Source organism: Somniosus microcephalus, unplaced genomic scaffold (assembly GCF_052327205.1).
Source record: "Somniosus microcephalus isolate GS21.2 unplaced genomic scaffold, FLI_Smic_1.0 unresolved_chr1, whole genome shotgun sequence".
Classification (NCBI taxonomy): domain Eukaryota; kingdom Metazoa; phylum Chordata; class Chondrichthyes; order Squaliformes; family Somniosidae; genus Somniosus; species Somniosus microcephalus.
This window is the reverse complement of record NW_028225179.1, coordinates 20,402,896-20,410,661: the sequence shown is the minus strand read 5'-3', so window position 1 is coordinate 20,410,661 and position 7,766 is coordinate 20,402,896. Positions and strand designations below refer to the sequence as shown.

Sequence of the window (7,766 nt, the reverse complement as noted above, 5' to 3'; positions counted from 1 at the left end):
TTTGGGTCTTTGGTTGAGAGATAAATAATGCGCGAGAAATCCTCGTTCTTTTCAGCATTCTCTCATGGGATCTGAAGCCCCAGTTTAACATCTTACTAGAAGGACGGCACTGCCGACAGTGCAGCACTACCTCAGTACTGCCCTGGAGTGTCAGCCTGGATTATGCACTCAAGTCTCTGGAGTGAGGCTTGAGTATGCTTCCGCTGAGCCACGGCTGACACCTAAACTCAGTTCATTTGGCTGGAGTAAAATGACGGAGATAATGGGAAAAATGATAATGGAGTAAATTTTCAACTTGGTGTCCAAGATTAAACCGGGCATCGTTTTAGAACCAGCCCGATTTATGTTGCCATAGATTTCATAAGCTTTGAAAATCAGGCCTGTCGAAAATGGGCGGGGTCGCGGTCAGTTGCGAATCATTCTGGGTCTGTTTAAACCGCGAGTGCTCACAGCCCCGGATCATTCTGTGTCTGTTTGAAATGGCAGAGCTCACAATCTCGGATCATGCCGTTTTTTTAGAAGCAGAGCGATTTCAGCTTTGATGACCGAGTTGTTGAGTTTAACAAAATGTGCCAGGGCTCGTCCGGGATTTGAACCCGGGACCTCTCGCATTTAAATCGTGAAATGCCCAAAGCGAGAATCATACCCCTAGACCAACGAGCCGCCGATGTCATTTCCCATTTGCATTGAGTTTCACTGCGCTGGTGCGAATCCAGCTCACAGAGGACCTGTTAATACAGTTGAAATATTTTTATCTTTTCCTCAATCCACTTCTTTTTTCGAACAGTTTCCTTGAACCTGCTCACAATTCGCCCCATAAAAAGAGATTCAGCGGCATCAGCGGCCGCATAGACTAATGGATTAGGCATCTGACTTCTGTTGCAAATTCTTCAGTTATCAGAAGATTGAAGGTTCAAGTCCTACTCTGGGCGACACTTTTAATATTCTGAATCTGGCGTGAAACAGGCCATTTTTGACAGTCCCTCATCTGAAGTAACGGAAGGCCTGTTGCTTACATTAAGCTGATTGTACATTTTCAACATTGTAGATCTGTGTGCACGGGCAGGATAAGCGGTGAAGTTGAATTTCTTTCAGGGTAGTTCTAATTAGATGTAAAAAGCAAGAAATGGAATATCTGAAAGCAGTATATTGGTGAGACGAGGTGCCGAGAGGTTAAGGCGATTGACTGCTAATCCATTGTGCTCTGCACGCGTGGGTTCGAATCCCATCCTCGTCGTTACTGTATTACACGTTTGATGCTGATGCACTTTCCAAGCATTTCACTGAATCTTACTTGAAATACAATTTCGTGAAAATTGTACTGGTGTTTGCTGGTCTGTGCCCCTGCATTGCTGATATCTAATTAAAATATTCCAAGAAATTTCTCAACCCACCTTGATTGAAAGTGGAGATGAGAGCGTGAATCGGAGATTGAGAACCCTCTCTTCCTTCTTCCTTCCTTTGAGTTTGGCACCGAATGAAAAGACTAGCGGCAACAGAGGCAAATGATTAGGGAACAGGAACATAAATTTCTCCTTTGGAATTTCAAAAATATTTATCAAACTTAAAGACGAGATTTTCTGTTTTTGGGTCTTTGGTTGAGAGATAAATAATGCGCGAGAAATCCTCGTTCTTTTCAGCATTCTCTCATGGGATCTGAAGCCCCAGTTTAACATCTTACTAGAAGGACGGCACTGCCGACAGTGCAGCACTACCTCAGTACTGCCCTGGAGTGTCAGCCTGGATTATGCATGCAAGTCTCTGGAGTGAGGCTTGAGTATGCTGCCGCTGAGCCACGGCTGACACCTAAACTCAGTTCATTTGGCTGGAGTAAAATGACGGAGATAATGGGAAAAATGATAATGGAGTAAATTTTCAACTTGGTGTCCAAGATTAAACCGGGCATCGTTTTAGAAACAGCCCGATTTATGTTGCCATAGATTTCATAAGCTTTGAAAATCAGGCCTGTCTATAATGGGCGGGGTCGCGGTCAGTTGCGAATCATTCTTGGTCTGTTTAAACCGCGAGTGCTCACAGCCCCGGATCATTCTGTGTCTGTTTGAAATGGCAGAGCTCACAATCTTGGATCATGCCGTTTTTTTAGAAGCAGAGCGATTTCAGCTTTGATGACCGAGTTGTTGAGTTTAACAAAATGCGCCAGGGCTCGTCCGGGATTTGAACCCGGGACCTCTCGCATTTTAATCGTGAAATGCCCAAAGCGAGAATCATACCCCTAGACCAACGAGCCGCCGATGTCATTTCCCATTTGCATTGAGTTTCACTGCGCTGGTGCGAATCCAGCTCACAGAGGACCTGTTAATACAGTTGAAATATTTTTATCTTTTCCTCAATCCACTTCTTTTTTCGAGCAGTTTCCTTGAACCTGCTCACAATTCGCCCCATAAAAAGAGATTCAGCGGCATCAGCGGCCGCATGGACTAATGGATTAGGCATCTGAGTTCTGTTGCATAATTCTTCAGTTATCAGAAGATTGAAGGTTCAAGTCCTACAAAGGTCTTTTAATTATCTGGGCGACACTTTTTATATTCTGAATCTGGCGTGAAACCGGCCATTTTTGACAGTCCCTCATCTGAAGTAACGGAAGGCCTGTTGCTTACATTAAGCTGATTGTACATTTTCAACATTGTAGATCTGTGTGCACGGGCAGGATAAGCGGTGAAGTTGAATTTCTTTCAGGATAGTTCTAATTAGATGTAAAAAGCAAGAAATGGAATATCTGAAAGCAGTATATTGGTGAACCGAGGTGGCCGAGAGGTTAAGGCGATGGACTGCTAATCTATTAGTGCTCTGCTCGCGTGGGTTCGAATCCCATCCTCGTCGTTACTGTACTGCACGTTTGATGCTGATGCACTTTCCAAGCATTTCACTGAATCTTACTTGAAATGCAATTTCGTGAAAATTGCACTGGTGTTGCTGGTCTGTGCCCCTGCATTGCTCATATCTTGTTAAAATTAAAATATTCCAAGAAATTTCTCAACCCACCTTGAATGAAAGTGGAGATGAGATCGTGAATCGGAGATTGAGAACCCTTCTTCCTTCCTTTGAGATTGGCACCGAATGAAAAGACTAGCGGCAACAGAGGCAAATGATTAGGGAACAGGAACATAAATTTCTCCTTTGGAAATTCAAAAATATTTATCAAACTTAAAGACGGGATTTTCTGTTTTTGGGTCTTTGGTTGAGAGATAAATAATGCGCGAGAAATCCTCGTTCTTTTCAGCATTCTCTCGTGGGATCTGAAGCCCCAGTTTAACATCTTACTAGAAGGACGGCACTGCCGACAGTGCAGCACTACCTCAGTACTGCCCTGGAGTGTCAGCCTGGATTATGCACTCATGTCTCTGGAGTGAGGCTTGAGTATGCTGCCGCTGAGCCACGGCTGACACCTAAACTCAGTTAATTTGGCTGGAGTAAAATGACGGAGATAATGGGAAAAATGATAATGGAGTAAACTTTCAACTTGGCGTCCAAGATTAAACCGGGCATCGATTTAGAAACAGCCCGATTGATGTTGCCATGGATTTCATAAGCTTTGAAAAACAGGCCTGTCTATAATGGGCGGGGTCGCGGTCAGTTGCGAATCATTCTGGGTCTGTTTGAACCAGGAGTGCTCACAGTCCCGGATCATTCTGTGTCTGTTTGAAATGGCAGAGCTCACAATCTCGGATCATGCCGTTTTTTAAGAAGCAGAGCGATTTCAGCTTTGATGACCGAGTTGTTGAGTTTAAGAAAATGTGCCAGGGCTCGTCCGGGATTTGAACCCGGGACCTCTCGCATTTTAATCGTGAAATGCCCAAAGCGAGAATCATACTCCTAGACCAACGAGCCGCCGATGTCATTTCCCATTTGCATTGAGTTTCACTGCACTGGTGCGAATCCAGCTCACAGAGGACCTGTTAATACAGTTGAAATATTTTTATCTTTTCCTCAATCCACTTCTTTTTTCGAGCTGTTTCCTTGAACCTGCTCACAATTCACCCCATAAAAAGAGAGTCAGCGGCATCAGCGGCCGCATAGACTAATGGATAAGGCGTCTGACTTCGGTTGCAAATTCTTCAGTTATTTGAAGGTTCAAGTCCTACAAAGGTCTTTTAATTATCTGGGCGACACTTTTTATATTCTGAATCTGGCGTGAAACCGGCCATTTTTGACAGTCCCTCATCTGAAGTAACGGAAGGCCTGTTGCTTTCATTAAGCTGATTGTACATTTTCAACATTGTAGATCTGTGTGCACGGGCAGGATAAGCGGTGAAGTTGAATTTCTTTCAGGGTCGTTCTAATTAGATGTAAAAAGCAAGAAATGGAATGTCTGAAAGCCGTACATTGGTGAGACGACGTGGACGAGTGGTTAAGGCGATGTGACTGCTAATCCATTGTGCTCTGCACGCGTGGGTACGAATCTAATCCTCGTCGTTACTGTATTACACGTTTGATGCTGATGCACTTTCCAAGCATTTCACTGAATCTTACTTGCAATGCATTTTCGTGGAAATTGCACTGGTGTTGCTGGTCTCTGCCCCTGCATTGCTCATATCTTGTTAAAATTAAAATATTCCAAGAAATTTCTCAACCCACCTTGAATGAAAGTGGAGATGAGATCGCGAATCGGAGACTGAGAACCCTCTCTTCCTTCTTCCTTCCTCTGAGATTGGCACCGAAACAGTTATCAGAAGATTGAAGGTTTAAATCCTACAAAGGTCTTTTAATTATCTGGGCGACACTTTTTATATTCTGAATCTGGCGTGAAACCGGCCAATTTTGACAGTCCCTCATCTGAAGTATGAATGGGAGAGGTTCCCAGGTTCAAATGATGGCTTTTTACCGTTCCAGAAGGTCGGATTCTCTTTTCTCCAGAGAATGTTTGAGCTCCAGAGGACAGAAGGCACAGGGTTTGTCGACACAACACTCGTGGAGTAAAGAAAAATTTTCCAGCAGGTGCGCAGATTGAAGCTTACATGAGGTGCGCAGGTTGAAGCTGACATGAGGTGCGCAAATTGAAGCTGACATGAGGTGCGCAGATTGAAGCTGACATGAGGTGCGCAGATTGAAGCTGACATGTTAATTAATCACAATTCAAACGGACTCATTGGCGATTTCCATTCCTTGAAGGACATCAATGAACGAGTTGTGGTTTTGCTGCAAAAGTTCATCACTAAATCCTGACTGTACAGCGACTCTGGCGGGACTCCAACCCACAACCTTCCCACCATTAATTAGAAGGCCAACGCGCTATCCATTGACCCACAGAGCCGATTACACTCAAAGATTCTGAATCCGTAAGTTTGAGCTTCTTTATGGGTGAACGCGAGACTTGAAGATATGTTTTGATAATTTCCCTGTAAATCATTTCCACCTCCGTCCTTTCCCGAGGTTTGTACAAACGAATGAATGAGAGGATCAGGCACATCACTCCGAGAAACTCGTCCGCTAAACAGTGAAAAGTGACAGTGTTTATTGTGAGGGGTTTCGAGTTATTCACACACAATCTGGTAAAAAAATTTAGCCGCAACCCAGACACGTCGTCTTATGATCTGGAGTCAGGCGAGTTCCCCAAATCATGTTGTGTCTCCAAAACCCCCATAAAGAGGCGCTTCCTTCATATGTTGGTACTTTGAGACAACACTTCTTAAATCCTAACTGTGTCACACATGAATGCTTTCAAACCCCCGCTAGCTCCCGCGGGGGGTGAGGCAGCCATGAGAAGCAGCATTCCCTGTGAGCGCCCATATCCCGCTCGCTTTTGCCGCCAGCTGCCAGTGATCTACAACAAATCCAAATGCAGAGACAGGGCGCAAAGCATCATCAGGGAAAGAGGCACGGGCTCAAAATATAAATTAGTGGGATAGGATCAGAGGAACAGTTAATGTCCTGGGATGTGGACTTCGGTTAGAGCTGCAGTCAAATAAGTGTGAGAGAGAGAGAGAAACTATTTCCTCTGGTGGGAGGGTCCAGCAGAATGGGAAATAACCATAAAATTAAAGCTATCACGTTCAGAGATAATGTAAGGAAGGGCTTCTTCAGACAGAGGGTAGTGGGAATCCGGAACTCTCTCCTACAAAAGGCTTTTGAGGCCGGGGGTCAATTGACAATTTCTAAATTGAGGTTGATAGATTTTTGTTAGGCAAGGATATGAAGATTTATGGAATCAGAGCAGGTAGATGGAGTTACGACATGATGTAATTGAATGGCGGAGCAGGCTCGATGGTTAAATGGCCACCACCTGTTTCTATGTTCCTATGACTGAAACAGCTGTAAACAACAATTGCATTTTATTCATATTTAGCAGCAAACCTATCCATGCCGTGCGCAACTATGCTGTGGTGAGAGCAAACACCCCGCAACTGATGTGTGCCGCTGTTATCGTAAAGTGACTGGTGATACTGCGTTCTAACCACAGCAACCACGGTTCGAATCCTTATTACAGCACAGCTGGCTTTATATTGTCTGTTCTCTGATAGACCGCTGGGACACATCAGTATTTACCACCTGAAGAAATGTGTCTTATTGGTGATGAAAACCTATTTATTCCTTCAAAACCCTGCGCTCTCACATACCTGTGTTGATGCTCCATAATACAAACCCGCCAACATTATCATCCTTTCACAATCACCAGCCCTCCGTTACTTTCCTCCTTCCATTTCATTGTCACTTTCCTGCGGTGTTGTCTAATCCAACATTCACTTTCAGCTGCTTACGATGTTACGTTTGATCTGCTACCACCGCTGGTTTGGGCACAGGACCCATTCGCACCAATTTACATTAGTGCCTTAGAACCAGTCGATACCTTTAGATCTGTGGGACTGCTCGACAGACAAGGACAGTGGCCCGATTGTTCACAACATTTTCTTGGGGAATCTTGTGATAGTGGGCTTGTTAACTGAAGGACTGGATTTTATTGTCTTGCTGGTTGGCGCTTTTCCCAAAACTGTTGTGATGCGTGAACGATGGGCAGCATCACCTAGCTGCCAATGAGGGTTGGAATGTGAAACTTTGGCTGGCTGGCGTGGTGCAGTTAGATCGAAAGCATTCCGCCTTAATCTTAACAGGTCTTTTGAAGTGTGCCATTGAACCAATTAACAGACAAATGAAAAGGGCGCTAGTGGATGAACGCAGCGATTACAGGAGGTTGGCCATAATTGAAAGGTTTTTGAAGGCCCATGGCGAGGGACACATTGTTCTTTATGAAGAGTGGGAGCAAAATAAAGTTTAACAGAAATTAATTGCACAGACTTGGTGCCAATCAGAAAACTGCGCTCATCTAAAATCAATAAAAATAAGAAATTAAATGAATTTTCAAATGATAAAGTAAACCATTTTTCCAGCTTCCTAGGCTGGATAGCTCTTTGTTGGCCGTCGTGGACACGATGGGCCAAAATGGCCTCATTCCGTGCTGTAACGTTCTATGATTCTATGATTCCTCATCATTTGCTTTTCCTGTCAATCTTTCAAGCGCTGTAAAGCCAGTGTAGATTGGAGATCGCTCTCAGCTTCTCCCATCGATGTGAAAATGAAACAGGACGAGGCGAGGATTGCCTTGGTATTGATTTGGATAGAGAACTGGTTGGCGGACAGAAAGCAAAGAGTTGAAATAAACGGGTCATTTTCCGAGTGGCAGGCAGTGACTAGTGGGGTACCGCCAGGATCGGTCCTAGGGCCCCAGCTGTTCACAATATATATTAATGATCTGGACGAGGGAATTGGATGTAATATCTCCAAATTTGCAGGCGACACAAAGCTGGGTGGGA

At 44.4% G+C, this 7,766-nt stretch overlaps 2 non-coding genes across 2 annotated transcripts; both read right to left on the bottom strand.

Moving 5' to 3' along the window:
- Positions 1-575: 575 nt before the first annotated feature.
- On the bottom strand, positions 576-663 carry trnap-ugg (transfer RNA proline (anticodon UGG)). Its single transcript is given in 2 exon segments — positions 576-611; positions 628-663. It is a non-coding gene; the product is annotated as a tRNA-Pro (tRNA).
- A 1,497-nt stretch (positions 664-2,160) lies between these two features.
- On the bottom strand, positions 2,161-2,248 carry trnap-ugg (transfer RNA proline (anticodon UGG)). Its single transcript is given in 2 exon segments — positions 2,161-2,196; positions 2,213-2,248. It is a non-coding gene; the product is annotated as a tRNA-Pro (tRNA).
- Between the last annotated feature and the right edge of the window lie 5,518 nt (positions 2,249-7,766).